Raw genomic sequence first — 22,896 nt, forward strand, 5'->3', positions numbered from 1 at the left:
TTCAGCTGTGATGTGTAGAAATAGGCATATTCTGGGAAAAGTGATAAAGAGGAATAATGAAGGTTAAGAAGAAAGGTTGTTGCATAGAAAAAGAACAGTTTGAGTAAAGAACACAAATAGGAATTGCCAAAACAATTTAAGTTTTCAAACAATATTTAGTAAAAGGGGATAAAACCCATGTGCCAGAGGCAAATCTGGCATGTAGACAGGGGCAGTTTCTCATATTTATGTTACCTGCCTGGCCATTGAAAGCATTATCTTCTCAGTACCTGACCAGGAATACCATTAACTGCTGGGATTAGAATGAAATAAGATCCAGTCTCTGTCCCCAAAAAGCTGCTCTAGGCTCATTCATTCATTCATTCATTCATTCATTCTTCTATCCATCAAATTTGTTTCAAGTGTCTATTATGTACAGGATCAGAACAGGCACAGGGCTATGCAGTAAACGAGGCAAACAGTCTCTGCCTTCCTGAGGGTTACATTCAACATCTTTCTACTAGGAGAAGCAAACTCTAAGCTAATAATTTAATAATTACTAAATTATATTTCTTATAAATTGTCATATAGGATAAGTTCAATTGCTGAGGAGACACAAACACGATCACAATTTAAAGAGTTAAACACTAAGTGTATTAAACATAGGGGATTGAGGGAGCACAGAAAAAAGTCACCAAACCCAACCTTTGTAAGACTGGGGAGATTTGGTGATTGGTGGGAGGGCAGGTGAAAGTCAGGGAAGAAATTTCAAAGAAGCAATCCATCTTAAACAAGTTATCGAGATAAAGAAAAAGGAAAGGGATTGTGGCTTCCATTTTCCTCTCTCCATATAGACTACAGGGAGAATTATAAAAACAAAAATCAATTATTTTCTACCCCAAATTATTTTGTTTTCCTGACATATAGGTTTGTCCCAAGTTTTATATTCAATTCATCTCCATGTGAATTCAGAAGGGAGTGCAGCTAAATGTGCAGTAATGGCACCATCCTTGCACCATCTGTTTCTAATTAGGTAATTCCAGCTCTCCCTGGGTGAATGACTTAGCATGACTCTGCATCCTAATTTTTTAAAGGAGCCTGATTATTTTATGACACAACCAAGCTATACTAAACAAAGCTAACCCATACTCTGTTGATGAAAATATATACGTCTTAGCCATGAACCGTAAGGTTAAATGACTTATGCAAAGTGCATGCACTGACAGCTGGATTCTAGATTTCTAAATTTACCTTTAAACTAAGAGCATGCTCTTTGATAAGTCAAGTTTGAGTTTGCATTTTTGGAGGCCTCTTCCTGTAGAACAATTTCTTTCAGCAGCCTCCACTGTTCATTTTTATGAGTTAAATCCAAGTTACAAATAAATGGATCTGTCATCATTTCTCAGAACGTGTTGTTTTCAACATGACCTGCTGATTTTCCCAAGTGCTCACTGTTACTGCGGAGTCATGGTAGCATGGCCCATCAACCCCTTTCGCTTGCTTTTTGGCCACTGAATCCCTTGCCTTTCCTTTGACCTCCATCCAAGTGTATAGTCTTGCACCACTCTCTTCTCCAGATGTCTCTACTTTTTTTTTGATTCAAGTCCAAAGTATTTTAACTTGAATTTCTTGACTTATCCCAAGAATAAAAACGCTGCTGGAAAAAAGCCCAATCTTGCACAACGAAATCTAGGTAGCAGCACTCCCTCACGTGCACGGCAACCTCACCGTCATATTTCTGAAAACAGCTCCTCCAATGTTCTTTTACTCCCCGTGGTGCTGTTGAGAGAGTCAACTGAGATCAAGTATGTGAAACTTCTTTGTACACTGTAAAGATATTTGTAGGGATAACTTTCTATGGCTTTATTCTTTGAATTATCTCTGTTAATCTCGTAAACAATAAATTCAATGAATGGCTTAGCTTGTTAGATTGATATGGATCGACTGATGGATTGTGACACCTGCTTTATCTACTTGTGTCTCAAGGTATCACCTCCTCTAGGAGCCTACTGTGAACCTTGATTCTTAACTGAGCTGCACAGTAGAATCAGCAGGGAGAATTTTAAAATCCTGACGGCCAAGCCAGACATCTCAGAGCAACACATTAGACGTTCTGGAAGCAGGATCCAGGCAGCAGGGTTTTGTTTTTAAGCATCCCAAATGATTCCAGTGTGTGGTAAAACATGAGAGTCATTAGTTTACGTGCCTAAACACCATATGCAGACCTTGTCATAGCCCTTAGCACATTGTATCAAATCTGTCTGTCCTTGTGTCCATCTGCCCTCCTGGATAATAGCCTCCTCCTTTATTTTATTTACGTCACTTCCTTTCATGTCTAGAGCCTAGCACCATGACTGGTACACACTAAGTGTTCAGTAAATGTTAAATTAAACGGACGAGAACTATAAATTGCTCCAGATTCCTCTGGATGATTTTCCTATTATACTGACCAGGAAAAGGCTCAAAAGTGGTTAGGAAAAGATGACTGGGTAAAAGTTGAATTTTTATTTGTTTTGAATATTTAAACTATTGGCTGTGACTTTTAGAAGATAGTTGGGAAAACTATTAAAATTTCATCTCTGAAAGAGGAACATCTTTTTGATATGCAGTCAGTGTTTAACTTTTAGAGTGAATGTTATTGAACTGAAAACCAGGTGGTGAATTTATTAATAAATTTTAACAATTTTAACAAAAATTTATTAGAGCTCTCTAAGAATAATTTTCTTTCAGTATTCTAAAACACTGGTCCTAGTACATTAGTATACTTAAGAATAAACTTGCAACTTTGTTAAAAATTCGGTGTCCTTGGCATTAATCTCAGAATTTCAGATTCAGGAGGTCTGGGATGGAATAAAACGTTTGTTTAGATAGTTTTGGTTTTTTACTGTGCCTGAAGAATATTTTATTCTCTACACAAATTTATACTATCTCAGTCTCTAGTCAATATGTTAGAGAAGCCATATCAGTCAGAGATTACCATTTCAAAAAATAACATACCACTATCAAAATAATAATGCCAGAATATCTCTATAGTAAAATATTTTCATGAGCAGTATCATATCAGGGGCCTTATATTATATGAAATTAATAAAAGACATCATCATTCAGATGCTCAAATCATATTGTTGGCCATATAAAATTAAATTAATACAGTCATAACTAGTTAGATCTTTCTGTCTCCTTTAAAAACATTTCCCTTCAACCTATGCTCTTGTTATTATACGATCTGGTTTGCTCCTAGTTGAAACTGGCTGCCAATGTTGTCAATCCTACAAAAGCAATTATCAGATATACTAATATTCTAAGTTGTGATAACAGAATCCACTCTGCTTACTTTAAGCAGAAAGGCTTTTATTACGAGATTTGGGTGGCTCACAGAATCATGGAGAGGCCAAGGAAACAGACTTTAGGCTAAATTCCAGGAATAACTCCCAGGATCGCACTCCCAACCGGCCCACCCAGGAAGCTGATGTGTCTGCCAAAATAAGGAAGCTAGAGATTCAGGAGGCCATGATTAACAGCTCTGTCACAGTCCACTCTGAGAAATGGAGGCATCATATCCACCGGTTGTCAGGTCCAAACCAAAATCTTTCCCAGGTGCATTTGTTCTAGAAACCAAATTCAATGTCTGTTCCCAGCAGGAAGGGACTCTAACTTGGAAAGTGGGATTTACATTGTAGGGAACTACACAAGTATAGAAAGGGTGTTCCAAAGTTTTGAGGTAGCTGATGCCCCTGTACCAGATAGGCCATTAAAATAATTAACTTCTTGCATCCCAAAACACTCGTAAATGCTTTTTGCTTTTTGTTGCAATATCCTCAAATAAAACATAAAAATTTCTAGTGTTCCTCTAAGCATCTTGGCTGCTTCAAAATCAATGATTGAAATATTTTTAGTTTCTCTTGGACTATTCATTTCACCCATAGAGATGCATTTATTTTCTGGTTTTATATGGGTAACGAAATGGATTTTGAAGAAATGTTTGAGCCAGAGGCTCCTTGTAGATACAGTTTAGGCTGATACTTCACCTTTGAAAGTATACAGAATTTTTTTCTTATTTCTTGAGTATACTAAAATGTTTAATTCTTTGGAGGAAGTAGGAGACAAAAAACTTGCCTAGGGGCTGGGCTGGAAATAGAATAGTCAATGTCATTTAATTTAATAATGTATACCTATGGAAAGAAGGAAAAACTATGTCAAATGTGACATGATTACCAACATTATCCTATGTTCACCAGCATACAAGTATGATCCATAAATAAAAACATGAAAGAAAGAAAGAGAGAGAAAGAGAGAGAGGAAGGAAGGAAGGGAGGAAGGAAGGAAGGGAGGGAGGAAGGAAGGAAGGGAGGAAGGAAGGAAGGGAGGGAGGGAGAGAGGAAGGAAGAAAACAAAGAAAAGGCTATTTACCTTAGTTTAGATAAATCCACCTGACATTTGGGATGGATGCCAAATAAAGAAGTAGACAAAATTCAGCCAAATTTGACAATTACATAAAGCAGCAAGAGTTTCCTTTAAACAAAAAGGGAGGTGGCTTGAAATTAATACTGGGCTTAACTCATTGCCTCTCTCTCGTGTGAATTATCTAGTACAAATACAATGCATGTGCAGAGCTTCTAGGAGTCCATTATCACTTGCTATTGGAATCTCTGCATGTGCACTTAATGAAAACTTTCCAAATCATCTCATGAAACTCAATTTGCTCAAACTTCATTTTTGGTGAAAGTTTTTTTTTTTTTTTTTTTTTTGTTGTATCATCTGGTCAAGACTTTAAAGAAGCCAAAAATCTTTATTCTCAGTAATCTTAGTCTCCCTATCTGGGAGCATAACTAGCCTCTTTGCTCTTACCTAGGAGACCAGGATGTTTACACAGTTACCTTATCTCTCATTACAAATGTATTACATGATTTAATTCATGCTAAGAAAAAAAAATGACTGATAGCTTAAGGTTCGATATCCTATCAGGAGCTAACAGAGCCAAGTCTTACACTTAAAAAAAAAAAAAAAAGACACTAATGGTAGTCCAGGGCATCACACAATAAACAGAAGGATTTTCATATGGGTTAGGAGAAAGATGGATATACACATACAAAGAATACGTCTCTCCATTTACATGTGAAGCTGAATGTGTCTGTAAAAGAATACATGTAATGCAATTGCCTTTTCAAAAAGTCTTAAGCCGCATCTTTTTAGTAACAAATAATTCATAAAGTAACCCCCTATTTCCACACCCGCCCCCCAGTCACTAACTCAATTCAAACCAATACTACATATAATAGTAAGACAAAAAGCCTCCAGATGGGATTCCAAGTTTCCAGGGCTTCCATATCACCACCACAGTCATCTTCCAAAAATAAATATTATGTTTGGTCACTTCTCAAAATTCTTTAAAGATTCCCAGTTACCCAAAGGATAAAGCCCAGATTTCTTACAATGAAATAGGAGATTCTAATTATTATAACCACCGTCTATGCAGGCCCTATTCAGCCACAGGTCCTAGGGATTTTTCACTCCAAAGATTCAGCCCTGCCCAGGTTTAGAACTGATCCTGCATGAGCCAGTTATGCCTTTTGGGAGGATAGGACTGTTAGGGTCTGGAACTAGTCCTGCTGCCCTAAGATTGGTGTTCTGCTCTGTTCCCTCCAATAGGTCAGATACTTTAGCATGTTGACTCCAACTCAGATAACACCAACTGAGCCTTGTGAAGCCAACAGTATGGGTAATTTCCTGAATCCTGGCCCTACCTGTTCCAAGATTACTCCAACTTTACTAGTTTGTACCTAAGAGATCCTAATATGCTTTTGGCATACTCCACATCAGTTATGGCTCCACAGTCTAGTCACTGATTCTTTAATACAACACGATGCTCTTTTGTACATCAACCCTGGACCCTGTTATACGCACTTCTTAGGTTTTCCTTACCTTTGGCCAATCATCCAACCTCTACCAACCTTTCAAATGCCACTCCTATGAAGTCTTCATTAAAACCCTAAAGCTTGCTCTCACTTGGCACACGTTTTGATTATAGAACTTCTCAGGTTGCTTTGTAATTTTTTTGTTCTCACATATGTTTACCCCGAGAAGACTGAGACCTCCTTAAGGACTAGCTTGGCCCTTAACAGCTCCTTCCTCACTCACAGCTGAGACCATATGTGCCCTATAAAAATGTCCCTGGGGCGCCTCCAACATTTCATGGACTATGTCCAGGATCCACTCCCACTCTTTTGTCCAAATCCCTTGTCCTAGTCTAGTATGCACTTGCCTCATATCCAAATGCCTTATTCTTGGATAAACTGGTGGGTTCTGCCCCTCTGCTTTGCCTCCTAAGGTTGAGCCCTAAAACTGTCTTCCTGGCTTTTGGTTTTGGTTCCATCCTTGGAGCTACTTGAGCAACTTGCTCTTGCACCCACTGGCCAGAAACACACCAGACTGTGTCCAGTCCAGCCTCTAGAGACTCTAACTTAGGTCCTGATTGTTCAAATAGAGAGTTTGGACAAAATAAATTAAGATGTTTGAGTTTTATTGAAGCAGTTCCTAATGAAAGAGAACAAAAGCTTCCTCCTCACAAGGAGCAAATATTGATTAATGTCTTGAAAAGTAGGATGGAAAGATATCTGCACTGCAACCCATGATTTCAAGCCAAGCCAAGGGCTCTAGAGGTTCCACAGATGGAACCTGAAGTGACATGAGGTAAAAACAAAGACCATATCAAATATTAATTTATTCAATGAAAAAGATGACCACAATATGAACAGTCATAGAAATACTTTAATCATCACTTCATCTTTCATACATCCCACCCCTTCATACTGACTTTTCTAAGTTTCTCAAGCATGTTATGCTTTTCTCATGCTGTTGAGTCTACTCTAAACTCTACTTCATAGGGTCTTGCTTCTACTTCTTTTTCCCCCAATCATCATTTTCACCTTTCAGGTTTTAGATAAATACCATCTCCTCCTGGGATCCTTTTCTGACTTCCTTATTGCACACAGGACTCCTCTCATTAAAGACATTTCTTATTAGTTTGCTTGCAACTCCCATTAGACTTTAAACTCAGTTAAGACAGGGATTGTGAGTCTAGATACCAGAGTATCTAATACAGGATGTTCATTTAATTTATGTTCAATAAAGTATTCATTGAGTGAATGAATGGACAACAACCCTTGCTATCTCTTTATATATGATGTGGCTGGTCACAGGCGGAAGGATGGCATGTGTACAGATGAAGTTAAAACAGATTAGAGGAACAATGGGAAGGTGGGGGAGAAGAGGCAAAGGCCACAGATCTGGTGAAGACACTAAGCAGAGGCTGATGAGTGGCAGAAGACGTCATGGCCAGAAGAAATTGTTGATATCAAAAGGTATAGCTGAGAGAACAGAAGGTACTGGTAGATGGGAACACAGCAATAATGAACCTTGGATCGGGCAATATTCATGAATGTAGTTAGGTAGTTAACCTTAGAGGTATCTTTGGGAAAGCAACAAGTCCACAGTAATGAAAGTGGAAAGTCAGGACACTTCAGTAATCCTATAGGGAGCCCACAGGTGCAATACAGAAAGACTGGGAAATTACACAGATCAGCAGTGTCTGTGTACAGGAATGGGAGGGGGAAAGGCAAATATCCAATTATAATAACTCTGTCATAAGATAGTGATTTCATGTTAAGAGCAAGTTAGAAGTCCATTCATTAGTGTTGTACAGAGGCAACACCATGGAAACTCATCTTCCTGCTTTTCCTCTTTTCCTTAGTATATGCTGGCCACAGAAGCCTGAATTATCCTTTTAAAATGTAAATCAGATCCTATTACTTTCCTGCCTAAATGCTTCTAATGGCTTCCCATCATACCTAAGACAAAGTCCAAAAACTTATTAGGGCCTACAAGACCCTTCATGATCTGACTCTTGCCTGCTTCTCTGACTTTATCTTATAATACACTTCCTCTTCCAATCTCAGTTCCCTCCAGTCATCCTTACTCTCCTCTATTCCTCAGAAACATCAAGTTTGTTCCTGCCTCAGGGCCATTACACATACAGTTTTCTCTATCTAAAATCATTTTCCCTAAAAATATTTGAATGACTTGCTTTCTAACTTCCTTCATGTCTTCAAGGAAAAGTCCTCTCCTCAGAGAGAGCCTTGCTAAACTAAATATCATGCCACACTTACTCTTTATCCCCTATCATGCTTAATTTTTATAGTCCTTAACATTTCCTAACATCACACTATGTATTTATTTTGTATCTATTATCCCAGTAGAATGTGAGCTAATGAGAGCACAGACCTTGTCTGTTTAGATGATTACTCTATCTTCAGTACCTGGTACTGTAGGTACTCAATAAATATTTATTAAACACCGATATAAGTTTTCCTACTTCTTCCATTGCCAATTTGGTTGTTTTCCTTTTCTTCCAATGCTGCATTTGGAAAGGGATGATCATGATTTTTTAAAAACCCATTTCTCACTTTAAAGAGATTCCACAGGAAAACAGCAGCAACCTAAATCCAAATATTTGCACAAACTCTCCTCAAAAATCTATAAGGTCAGGGTTTCCCTGGTGGCGCAGTGGTTGAGAGTCAGCCTGCTGATGCAGGGGACATGGGTTCGTGCCCCGGTCTGGGAAGATCCAACATGCAGTGGAGCAGCTGGGCCTGTGAGCCCCAGGCACTGAGCCTGTGCGTCCGGAGCCTGTGCTCTGCAATGGGAGAGGCTACAACAGTGAGAGGTCCATGTACCACAAAAAAATCTATAAGATCAAAATAAAGAGCACAAATAAAACCACACATGAGCTGTGCTTTCAGCCATATTAGGAGATGGCAAAGACCATGGATTTTAAATCCCTGTAAATAGAGACATAAAACTGACATTCCAACAGAACTCCCACTGGAATGCCCACCATGGCTTCCAGCCTGTGGATGCAAACACTGGAAGAGGGAGTTTTAAGAGGTTGTAGAAAAGAAGAGAGGAAGCAGTTGTAGACAAATGTAAAGCACAAAAAAACCCTTGCTATGAAAATAAAGACTATCACTATGTACTAAACTACAGGTCTGGTTTGACAGTTTACAGCAACAGCTATAGGGAGGCATCTTGAAAAGGAGCAAGACCCAGAGGAGGCAGCACTGAGGATGGAGGACTTATAAGGGATAAGGAGGCAAAGATAGAAGGGTACCTTTGTGCAAGCAACAGTAAGACGAAAATAAAGAAATAAGATAAATATTAAGGGTCCTATAGAAACAAAACAGAATCACAAAACATGCCAACCTCTACCCACTCCTACCACCAACAATGTCATCCATTAAAGAAATTATGCTTCACTATTCTGAGAGAAAGGTTGCTGTTGAACTAGGATGTCTATTTATAACATTGCTATTAGTACAAAAAAAAAAGTCAAACTGCATACAAAACTACTGTTGGAATAACTCAGAAAATTTGAATCAAATTATTTTACTGGATAAAAATTTCTAAAGCAAGCAAAAAAAACATGAAGTATTTTACCACAACTCTCCAAACTGAATTAAAGAAACCCAAACAACCATTTAGAGACTTAAGTCAGAAATGTAAAAGCCAATGGGAAAATCAACAAAATATCAGAAAAACATGTAACATCAGTTGTATGGTTTCCTAAAAGACATTAAGGTAAAAGACAAAATGATTTCAGAAATTGAGAATAAATTCAAGGTACCAAAGGAAGATTTGAATGGAATTTGAAGGAAGATATAATAAGGAGCATTGACAGAAAACAAAACAAAACAAAGAAGTACAAGAGAATGAAAATAAAACAAGGAAAGCATAAAAATGGTCCAGAGAAAAAGTGGCTGAAATGGAAGACAGCGATAGGGAAAAAACACACATGCAACAAATTCATGGACCATACCAACATTTAATATAATAATATTAGAAAACTTTCTACAAATAAGAGAAAAACTGTATCTATCTATTGAAAGAGCTAACCATGAAGATATCAGGAAAACTGATCCAGAATGATCAACTGTAAAACAGATTCCAGTAAACTCTAAAACTTACTTAAAGAAAAAGAAATTCTTCAGGACCTTCAGGACAAAAGAAAAAAAAAACTTACATGGGCAATAAAATTACACTGGCAGAAGGCTTCTCAAAAACAGCATGCAAAGCATAACACTAATGGTACAGCATTTTGAGGAATTCAAGAAAAACAATGTGAACCAAGGATGTTTTCATTTATAGCAGAACTCTTCTTCTAGTATCACAGAGACAGAAAACAATCTGAATATGTAAGAGACAAGGTAATACTTTATTCACAAATCCTTTCTGAAAAATCTATGGGAGAAACGGCTTTATCTAACTAAAAGATGATTGGAGAAACTTTGTAAAATGACTGAAAGTGAGAATTAAATATGTATAAATGCAGATTTAGAATGAAAACAAGGATGAGTCCATGGGTGCAAGAACAGTATAAAACTGTTATATGTTCTAATAAAGTAGCAAGTAGAATATGATCATTGAGTGGGAGTCAAAGATATAATTTTAAATTTATAAACTAAGCGATAAAATGAGGAGTAAGTCCACTATAAAAGATATGGATCCAAAACTGGCCATTAGGAAAATAAAACAAAAATTCTTCTTAAAATATTTTTAAAAAGATAAAAAAGACATCCTTCATAGAGAAAGAAACATAGTACAATATAATGTGTGCTGAAATTAAAATAAAATTAGGATATACAACAGGAATTGAGACCTAATATTATCAGTCAAATCAATAAATGTGAAAAGGATTAACTCACCTATTAAAAGAAAAGTGTTTTCAATTTGGCTCATTAAGTAAAACTGACCTCTATGATATATAAAAATGACACTTAAAGGGATTACAAAAGGCTAAGAGATGAGCAAAGTACAAAAAAAAATGAAGTATAAATAGAAAGAAACACACAAATCATAGAAGACTTTAATATATAACTCCCAGGACATGACAGGTCAAGTGAACACAAAATAAGAAATTTAAACAACATAACCAATAAAGTAGATTCTATTAATATATAAAGAATACATCTTCTTCTACCACCTGGTAATACAAGTATCCCTTCTTTTCAATGACACAGGATATATTTACAAATATTGATCATGTATTAGATCACAAAGAAAACATCTATAAATTCATAAAATAAAAAATCAGCAATAACACTCTAATCCAATAAAATTAAAAATTATAAACAAATTCAAAATCAAAAGGACCTTCACCTGGAAAATTTAAAACCTATTAGAAAAGACTTTGAGTAGGAAGTGAAATACAAATAGAAATTATAGATATTCTGAAAAATAATGAAGATAAAAATTACAACATATCAGAATCTATGGGTTAATATTTAAAAAGTGATGAAAGCAAAATGTATCACCTTAAACATCTTTAACAATAAAATGAAAGAATGAAAATGAAATAAACTCAACTCAAAAAGCTAGAAAGGACAAGACAAATTAAACAAAGAAAGCTCAAGAAGAGAAGATTGGTTCGATAAAGGGGAGTAGAAGGACGTGGGCTCACTCCCTCTTGTAAGGTCACAAGAATCACAACTAACTGCTGAACAATCTTTGACAGGAAGAAACTGGAACTCACCAAAAAGGATATCCCATATCCAAAGACAAAGGAGAAGCCACAATGAGATGGTAGAAGGGGTGCAATCACAAAAATGTCAAATCCCATAACCACTGGGTAGGTGACTCACAAACTGGAGAACACTTATAAAACAGAAGTCCACCCACTGGAGTAAAGATTCTGAGTCACACGTCAGGCTTCCCAACCTGTGTGTCTGACAACGGGAGGAAGAATTGCTAGATAATCAGACTTGGAAGTTCAGTGGGATTTGATTACAGGATTTTGACAGGACTGGGGGAAACAGAGACTCCAACTCTTGAAGGGCACGCAAAAAATTGTGTGCACATCAGGACCCAGGGGAAGGAGCAGTGACCCCATAGGAAACTGAAACAGACCTACCTGCTAGAGGGTCTCCTGCAGAGGCAGGGGGTGACTGTGGCTCACCATGGGGACAAGGACACTAGCAGAAGAAGTTCTGGGAAGAACTCCTTGGAATGAGCCTTCAGAGAGTCCACCATTAGCCCCACCAAAGAGTCAGGTAGGCTCCAGTGTTGGGTCGGCTCACGCCAAACAACCAACAGGAAGGGAACCCAGCCCCATCCATCAGCAGACAAGCAGATTAAAGTTTTACTGAGCTCTGCCCATCAGAGCAACACCCAGCTGTACCCACCACCAGTCCCTCCCATCAGGAAGTTTGCAGAAGCCTCTTAGATAGCCTCATCCACCAGAGGGCAGATAGCAGAAGCAAAAAGAACTACAATTCTGCAGGCTGTGGAATGAAAACCACATTCACATAAAGATGGACAAAATGAAAAGGCAGAGGACTATGTACCAGATAAAGGAACAAGATAAAACCCCAGAGAAACAACTAAATGAAGTGGAGATAGGCAACCTTCCAGAAAAATAATTCAAAATAACAATAGTGAAGATGATCCAGGACCTCAGAAAAAGAATGGAGGCAAAGATCAAGAAGATGAAAGAAATGTTTAACAAAGACCTAGAAGAATTAAAGAACAAACACCTAGAAGAATTAAAGAACGAAGAGAGATGAACAATACAGTAACTGAAATGAAAAATACACTAGAAGGAATCAATAGCAGAATAAATGAGGCAGAAGAACGGGTAAGTAACCTGGAAGACAGAATGGTGGAATTCACTGCCATGGAACAGAATAAAAAAAAAAAAGAATGAAAAGAAATGAAGACAGCCTAAGAGACCTCTGGGACAACATTAAGTGCAACAACATTGGCATTATAGGAGTCCCAGAAGAAGAAGAGAGAGAGGGAAAGGACCTGAGAAATTATTTGAAGAGATTATAGTCAAAAACTTCATTAACATGGCAGAGGAAATAGCCACCCAAGTCCAGGAAGGGCAGAGAGTCCAAGGCAGGATAAACCCAAGAAGAAACACGCTGAGAAACACAGTAATCAAACTGACAAAAATTAAAGACAAAGAAAAATTAGTAAAAGCAACAAGGGAAAAATGACAAATAAGATACAAGGGAACTCCCATGAGGTTAACAGCTGATTTCTCAACAGAAACTCTACAGGCCAGAAGGGACTGGCACGATATCTTTAAAGTGAAGAAAGGGAAGAACCTACAACAAAGATTACTCTACACAGCAAGGATCTCATTCAGATTCCACAGAGAAATCAAAAGCTTTACAAACAAGCAAAAGCTAAGATAATTCAGCACTAACACACCAGCTCTAAAACAAATGCTTCTCTAAGTGGGAAACACAAGAGAAGAAAAGGACTTACAAACACAAACACAAAACAATTAAGAAAATGGTAATAGGAATATACATATCAATAATTACCTTAAATGTGAATGGATTAAATGCTCCAACCAAACGAAAGAGGCTTGCTGAATGGATACAAAAACAAGACCTGTATATATGCTGTCTACAAGAGACCCATTTCAGACCTAAGGACACGTATAGACTGAAAGTGAGGGGATGGAAAAAGATATTCCATGTAAATGGAAATGAAAAGAAAGCTGGAGTAGCAATACTCATATCAGATAAAATAGACTTTAAAATAAAGAATGTTACAAGACACAAGGAAGGACACTACATAATGCTCAAGGGATCAATCCAAGAAGATATAACAATTATAAATATATATGCACCCAACACAGGAGCACCTCAATACATAAGGTAAATGCTAACAGCTATAAAAGGGGAAATTGACAGTAACACAATAATATTGGGGGACTTTAACACCTCACTTACTCCAATGGACAGATCATCCAGACAGAAAATTAATACGGAAACACAAAGTTTAAATGACACAATAGATAAGATAGACTTAATTGATATTTATAGGACATTCCTCCTGAAGGTGGCAGAATACACTTTCTTCTCAAGTGCTCATGGAAAATTCTCCAGGATAGATCACATCTTGGGTCACAAATAAAGCCTCAGTAAATTTAAGAAAACTGAAATCATATCAAATACATTTTCCGACCACAAAACTATAAGATTAGAAATCAATTACAGGGAAAAAATGTAAAAAACACAAACACATGGAGGCTAAACAATATGTTACTAAATAACCAACTTATCACTGAAGAAATCAAAGAGGAAATCAAAAAATACCTAGAGACAAATGACAATGAAAACACGATGAACAAAAACCTACGGGATGCAGCAAAAGCCGTTCTAAGAGGGAAGTTTATAGCAATACAATCCTACCAGAAGAAACAAGAAAAATCTCAAATACACAATTTACCCATACACCTGAAGGAACTAGAGAAAGAAGAACAAACAAAATCCAAAACTAGTAGAAGGAAAGAAATCCTCAAGATCAGACCAGAAATAAATGAAATGGAAACAAAAAAAAAACAATAGCAAATATCGATAAATCTAAAAGCTGGTTCTCAGAGATGAGAAACAAAATTGATAGACCTTTAGCCAGATTCATCAAGAAAAATGAGGGAGAGGACTCAAATCAATAAAATGAGAAATGAAAAAGGAGAACTGACAATGGACACTGAAGAAATACAAAGCATCATAAGAAAGTACTGCAAGCAACCCTATGCCAATAAAATGGACAACCTGGAAGAAATAGAAACATTCTTAAAAAGGTATAACCTTTCAAGACTGAACCAGGAAGAAAGAGAAAATAGGAACAGAACAATCACAAGCACTGAGATTGAAACTGTGATTTAAAATCTTCCAACAAGGCTTCCCTGGTAGCACAGTGGTTGAGAGTCCACCTGCCGATGCAGGGGACACGGGTTCGTGACCCAGTCCAGGAAGATCCCACATGCCATGGAGTGGCTGGGCCCGTGAGCCATGGCTGCTAAGCCTGCACGTCCGGAGCCTGTGCTCTGCAATGGGAGAGGCCACAACAGTGAGAGGCCTGCATACCGCAAAAAAAAAAAAATCTTCCAACAAACAAAAAACCAGGACCAGATGTCTTCACAGGTGAATTCTATCAAACATTTAGAGAAGAGCTAACATCTATCCTTCTCAAACTCTTCCAAAAATTACAGAGGAAGGAACACTCCCAAACTCATTCTATGAGGCCACCATCACCCTGATACCAAAACCAGACACAGATACCACAAAAAAAGAAAATTACAGATCAGTATCACTGATAAAGGTAGATGCAAAAATCCTCAACAAAGTACTAGCAAGCAAAATCCTACAAGATATTATAAAGGGTCATACACCATCATCAAGCAGGATTTACCCCAGGGATGCAAGGATTCCTCAATATACGCCAATCAGTCAATGTGATACACCATAATAACAAATTGAAGAATAAAAACCATATGATCCTCAATAGATGCAGAAAAAGCTTTTGCCAAAATTCAACACCCATTGATGATAAAAGCTCTCCAGAAAGTGGGCATAGAGGGAACCTACCTCAACAGAATAAAGGCCATATATGTCAAACCCACAGCAAACCTCATTCTCAATGGTGAAAACCTGAAAGCCTTTCCTCTAAGATCAGGAACAGGACAAGGATGTCCACTCTTGACACTATTATTCAACATAGTTTTATAAGCCCTAGCCATGGAAATCAGACAAGAAAAAGAAATAAAAGTAATACAAATTGGAAAAGAAGAAGTAAAACAGTCACTGTTTGTAGATGACATGATACTATACATAGAATAGCCTAAAGATGCCACCAGAAAACTACTGGAGCTAATCAATGAATGTGGTAAAGTTGCAGGATACAAAATTAATCCACAGAAATCTCTTGCATTCGTATACACTAAGAACAAAAGATCAGAAAGAGAAATTAAGGAAACAGTCCCATTCATCACTGCAACAAAAAGAATAAAATACCTAGGAATAAACCTATCTAAGGAGGTAAAAGACTTGTACTCAGAAAACTATAAGACAGTTGATGAAATAAATCAAAGGTGACACAAATAGATGGAGAGGTATACCATGTTCTTGGATTGGAAGAATCAATATTTTGAAAATGACTATACTACCGAAAGCAATCTACAGATTCAGTGCAATTCCTATCAAATTAGCAATGACATTTTTTACATAACTAGAACAAAATATCTTAAAATTTGTCTGGAGGCAAAATAGACCCTGAATAGCCACAGCAATCTTGAGGGGAAAAAAATATGGAGCTGGAGGAATCAGACTCCCTGACTTCAGGCTATACTACAAAGCTACAGTAATCAAGGCAATATGGTACTGGCAAGAAACAGAAATATAGATCAATGGAACAGGATAGAAAGCCCAGAGATAAACCCACATACCTATGGTCAACTAATCTATGACAAATGAGGCAAGGATATATAATGGAGAAAAGACAGTCTCTTTGACAGGTGGTGCTGGAAAAACTGGACAGCTACATGTAAAAGAATGAAATTAGAGTACTCCCTAACACCATACATAAAAATAAATCTCAAAATGGATTAAAGACTTAAATGTAAGACTGGACACTATAAAACTCTTAGACTAAAACACAGGAAGAACACTCTTTGACATAAATCTCAGCAAGATCTTTTTTGACCCACCTTCTAGAGTAATGGAAATAAAAACAAAAATAAACACATGGGACCTAATGAAACTTAAAAGCTTTTGCACAGCAAAGGAAACCAAAAACAAGATGAAAAGACAACCCTCAGAATGGGAGAAATATTTGCAAATGAATCAATGGACAAAGGATTAATCTCCAAAATATATAAACAGCTCACGAAGCTCAATATTAAAAAAACAAACAACCCAATCAAATAATGGGCAGAAGACCTAAATAGACATCTTTCCAAGAACACATACAGATGACGAAGAGGCACATGAAACGATGCTCAACGTCACTATTATTAGAGAAATGCAAATCAAAACTACAGTGAGGTATCACCTCACACCGGTTATAATGGGCATCATAAGAAAATCTACAAACAGCAAATGCTGGAGAGGGTTTGGACAAAAGGGAACCCTCTTACACCATTGGTGGGAATGTAAATTGATGCAGCCACTATGAAGAACAGTATGGAGGTTCCTTAAAAAACTAAAAATAGAATTACCATATGACCCAGCAATCACACTACTGGGCATATACCCAGAGAAAACCATTATTCAAAAAAGACATATGCACCCCAATGTTCACTGCAGCACTATTTACCATAGCCAGGTCATGGAAGCAACCTAAATGCCCATCAACAGATGAATGTATAAAGAAGATGTGGTACATATATATAATGGGATATTACTCAGCCATAAAAAGAAATGAAATTGGGTCAGTTGCAGAGACATGGTTGGACCTAGAGACTGTCATGCAGAGTGAAGTAAGTCAGAAAGAGAAAAACAAATATCATACATTAATGCATATATGTGGAATCTAGAAAAATGGTACAGATGAACCAGTTTGCAAGGCAGAAATAGAGACACAGGTGTAGAGAACAAAGCGGGGAAAGTCGGGCGGGGGGTGGTGGTGGGATGAATTGGGAGATTGGGATTGACATATATACACTAATATGTATAAAATAGATAACTAATAAGAACCTGCTGCATACAAAATAAATAAATTAAATTTAAAAAAAAGAAAGCTCAAGAAAAGACATAATAATAAAGCAAAAATTAATGAGATGATAAGGAAAGGGGACAAAAAGAGTAAAGTAGATTAAATTAACACACAAAAACCTGGATTGTTAAGGGAAAAGACATAAAATAAGCACATCACTAGCAAATTTAACTAAGGGAAAGGGAGAGAACACCCATACACAAACTAAGAAATTCCATTGGAAAAAAAACTTTTTGATAGAGAGAAAAATTTAAAAAGTCATGGCAGATTATTTTTCATATGTCAATGCAAATAATTAGAAAACCTAGATGAAACAGATAATTTCTTAGGAAACTACAGTTTACAAAAAGTATCTCCAGGACATAAAAGATTAATATGGTCAATTTGCATAGAAGAAATCAGAAAGCTGTCAAAGAATGACTCCACAAAAATGTAACAGGATTGGATAGTTTCCTAGGAAAGTTGTACCAACCATTTAAGAGAACGGTATTGAGCAAAGCATTCTGCCAAGGGTGCTGGAGCTTCTCTGCACCTTATTGCTGGGTGTGCCAAAAATATAAGACTCTGACCACTCTTTACCTGGGCCATTTCTCATGACTGTGTCTGGAGTGACCAACTTTGATGAAAGAAGTAACTTCTTCTAGACAAAGAACAGGTTTGTTTCTGCTTAATTATAAAAGCCATGGATCTACCTAGCTCAGTGTTTGTCTCCTATAACCTAACCCACTATGATTGCAGGCATCCATCTGAACCCATCAGCATTGCCCTGTGGGACTTATATAGCACTGATGGGAAAATGAAACTCTAGCTGCTGCTTTTACCAATAAAGTCCTTTGTCTCTGACTCAGGAATCTCATCTACTAGTATCCATGAGACAGTAACAGGCTAACTTGTTAGCTTATAAATATGGAAAATCTCAGACTTATACAGTCGTTGATAACCAGATAGTGCCAATACTACATAAATTATCTCATAGTATGGAAAATTAAATTAAATTTCTGAATTATTTTTATGAAACAAATGTAATATCAATAGCTAAACCTATCAATAATAAACAGCACAAAAATGAAAATTACAGACCAATACATATTAATATCAATGAAAAAATAATAAATGAAAATTTTACCAAGACTGCAACACCATATTAAGCAAATAATCCAGTGGAACCAATTTATGGGATTTATATCAGAAGTGTAAAAATTGTTCAATATTTGTAAATATAATAATTTAATTTACTAAATTAATAGATCTAAGGAGAAACTTCATATATTTATTTCCATACATGATGAAAAAGTCTTTAATAACATTCAATATTCATTCCTAATAAAATAGTATTGGTTGGCTATTTCCTTGACATGAAAGAATGTATATGCCTCTTTCCTAAACCCAGCATATTTCTTAAAAGGAAAAGCAAAAAACAAAACCAAAAACTAGAGGTATTACTATTAAGGAGAAAAAAAAAAGTAAGGGTATCCACTATCTCTACAACTATTTAAAAATGGTATTAGAAGTACTAGCCAATGCAACTAGATAAGAGGAAATAACTAGAAACATAAAAATTGGGGAAAAACTATTTGCAGGTAACATGAGAGTACAGAAAATGGATAATAAAGCTAACTACAATAAAATAATTTAGTCACATAGCAGAATATAAAATAAACATGCAAACACTAAAATTCTTCTTGTACACAGAAGATATAATGGAAGAGACAATTCCACTTAAAATATTTACATAAAAATGAATAATCAGTAATGAATTTACAAGAAATGTGTAAAACTGACATGAAGAAAATCATAAAACAGTTCTAAAGGACCAAAAACAGACATGAATACATGGAAGGCTCTCCTCTGTTTTTTTTTTTTTTTTTTAAGAAGATGTTGGGGGAAGGAGTTTATGAATTAATTAAATTATTTTTGCTGTGTTGGGTCTTTGTTTCTCTACGAGGGCTTTCTCTAGTTGTGGCAAGCAGGGGCCACTCTTCATAGCAGTGCACGGGCCTCTCACTATCACAGCCTCTCTTGTTGTGGAGCACAGGCTCCAGACACGCAGGCTCAGTAGTTGTGGCTCACAGGCCTAGTTGCTCTGCGGCATGTGGGATCCTCCTAGACCAGGGCTCAAACCCGTGTACCCTGGATTAGCAGGGAGATTCTCAACCACTGCATGATCAGGGAAGCCACTTTTTTATTTTTTACATCTTTATTGGAGTATAATTACTTTACAATGGTGTGTTAGTTTCTGCTTTATAACAAAGTGAATCAGTTATACATATACATATGTTCCCATATCTCTTCCCTCTTGCGTCTCCCTCCCTCCCACCCTCCCTATCCCACCCCTCTAGGTGGTCTCGAAGCACCGAGCTGATCTCCCTGTGCTATGCGGCTGCTTCCCACTATCTATCTACCTTATGTTTGATACTGTATATATGTCCATGACTCTCTCTTGCTTTGTCACAGCTTACCCTTCCCCCTCCCCATATCCTCAAGTCCATTCTCAAGTAGGTCTGTGTCTTTATTCCTGTTTTACCCCTAGGTTCTTCATGACATTTTTTTTCTTAGATTCCATATATGTGTGTTAGCATATGGTATTTGTTTTTCTCTTTCTGCCTTACGTCACTCTGTATGACACACTCTAGGTCCATCCAACTCACTACAAATAACACAATTTCATTTCTTTTCATGGCTGAGTAATATTCCATTGTATATATGAGCCACGTCTTCTTTATCCATTCATCTGATGATGGACACTTAGGTTGCTTCCATGTCCTTGCTATTGTAAAGAGCTGCAATGAACATTTTGGTACATGACTCTTTTTGAATTATGGTTTTCTCAGGGTATATGTCCAGTAGTGGGATTGGTGGGTCATATGGTAGTTCTATTTGAAGTTTTTTAAGGTATCTCCATACTGTTCTCCATAGTGGCTGTATCAATTTACATTCCCACTAGAAGTGCAACAGTGTTCTCTTTTCTCCACACCCTCTGCAGCATTTATTCTTTCTAGATTTTTTTGATGATGGCCATTCTGACTGGTGTGAGATGATATCTCATTGTAGTTTTGATTTGCATTTCTCTAATGATTAATGATGTTGAACATTCTTTCATGTGTTTGTTGGCAATCTGTATATCTTCTTTGGAGAAATCTCTGTTTAGGTCTTCTGCTCATTTTTGGATTCGGTTGTCTGTTTTTTTGTTATTGAGTTGCTTGAGCTGCTTGTAAATTTTGGAGATTTATCCTTTGTCAGTTGCTTCATTTGCAAATATTTTCTCCCATTCTGAGGGTTGTCTTTTTGTCTTGTTTATGGTTTCCTTTGCTGGGCAAAAGCTTTTAAGTTTCATTAGGTCCCATTTGTTTATTTTTGTTTTTCTTTCCATTTCTCTAGGAGGTGGGTCAAAAAGGATCTTGCTGTGATTTATGTCATAGAGTGTTGTGCCTATGTTTTCCTCTAAGAATTTGATAGTGTCTGGCCTTACATTTAGGTCTTTAATCCATTTTGAGCTTATTTTTGTGTATGGTGTTAGGGAGTGTTCTAATCTCATACTTTTACATGTAGCTGTCCAGATTTCCCAGCACCACTTATTGAAGAGGCTGTCTTTTCTCCACTGTGGATTCTTGCATCCTTTATCAAAGATAAGGTGACCATATGTCTGTGGGTTTATCTCTGGGCTCTCTATCCTGTTCCATTGATCTATCTTTCTGTTTTTGTGCCAGTGCCATACTGGCTTGATTACTGTAGCTTTGTAGTGTAGGCTGAAGTCAGGGAGCCTGATTCCTCCAGCTCCATTTTTCGTTCTCAAGATTGCTTTGGCTATTCAGGATCTTTTGTGTTTCCATACACTTTGTGAAATTTTTTGTTCTAGTTCTGTGAAAAATGCCAGTGGTAGTTTGATAGGGATTGCTTTCAATCTGTCAATTGCTTTGAGTAGTAGAGTCATTTTCACAATATTGATTCTTCCAATCCAAGAACATGGTATATCTCTCCATCTATTTGTATCATCTTTAATTTCTTTCATCAGTGTCTTATAATTTTCTGCCCATTTTCTTTTGTCTCTCTCTTTTGTCTCTTTTGTAGGTTTATTCCTAGATATTTTATTCTTTTTGTTGCAATGGTAAATGGGAGTGTTTCCTTGATTTCACTTTCAGATTTTTCATCATTAGTGTATAAGAATGCAAAAGATTTCTATGCATTAATTTTGTATCCTGCTACTTTACCAGATTCATTGATTAGCTCTAGTAGTTTTCTGGTAGCATCTTTAGGATTATCTATGTATAGTGTCATGTCATCTGCAAACACTGACAGCTTTACTTCTTCTTTTCCCATTTGGATTCCTTTAATTTATTTTTCTTCTCTGATTGCTGTGGCTAAAACTTCCAAAACTATGTTGAATAATAGTGGTGAGAGTGTGGAACCTTGTCTTGCTTCTGAACTTAGTGGAAATGGTTTCAGTTTTTCACCATTGAGGACGATGTTGGCTGTGGGTTTGTCATATATGGCCTTCATTATGTTGAGGAAAGTTCCCTCTATGCCTACTTTCTGCAGGGTTTTTATCATAAATGGGTGTTGAATTTTGTCAGAAGCTTTCTCTGCATCTATTGAGATGACCATATGGTTTTTCTCCTTCAGTTTGTTAATATGGTGTATCACATTGATTGATTTGCGTATATTGAAGAATCCTTGCATTCCTGGAATAAACCCCACTTGATCATGGTGTATGATCCTTTTAATGTACTGTTCCATTCTGTTTGCTAGTATTTTGTTGAGGAGTTTTGAATCTATGTTCATCAGTGATTCTGGCCTGTAGTTTTCTTTCTTTGTGACATCCTTGTCTGGTTTCAGTATGAGGGTGACAGTGGCCTCGTAGAATGAGTTTGGGAGTATTCCTCCCTCTGCTATATTTTGGAAGAGTTTGAGAAGGATAGGTGTTAGCTCTTCTCTAAATGTTTGATAGAATTCGCATGTGAAGCCATCTGGTCCTGGCTTTTGTTTGTTGGAAGATTTTTAATCACAGTTTCAATTTCAGTGCTTGTGATTGGTCTGTTCATATTTTCTATTTCTTCCTGATTCAGTCTTGGCAGGTTGTGCATGTCTAAGAATTTGTCCATTTCTTCCAGGTTGTCCATTTTATTGGCATAGAGTTGCTTGTAGTAATCTCTCATGATCCTTTGTATTTCTGCAGTGTCAGTTGTTGCTTCTCCTTTTTCATTTCTAATTCTATTGATTTGAGTCTTCTCCCTTTTTTTCTTGATGAGTCTGGCTAATGGTTTATCAATTTTGTTTATCATCTCAAAAAAACAGCTTTTAGTTTTATTGATCTTTGCTATCGTTTCCTTCATTTCTTTTTCATTTATTTCTGATCTG

This window comes from Mesoplodon bidens (genome assembly GCF_964165515.1).
Source record: "Mesoplodon bidens genome assembly, chromosome: 2".
NCBI classification, from domain to species: Eukaryota; Metazoa; Chordata; class Mammalia; order Artiodactyla; family Ziphiidae; genus Mesoplodon; species Mesoplodon bidens.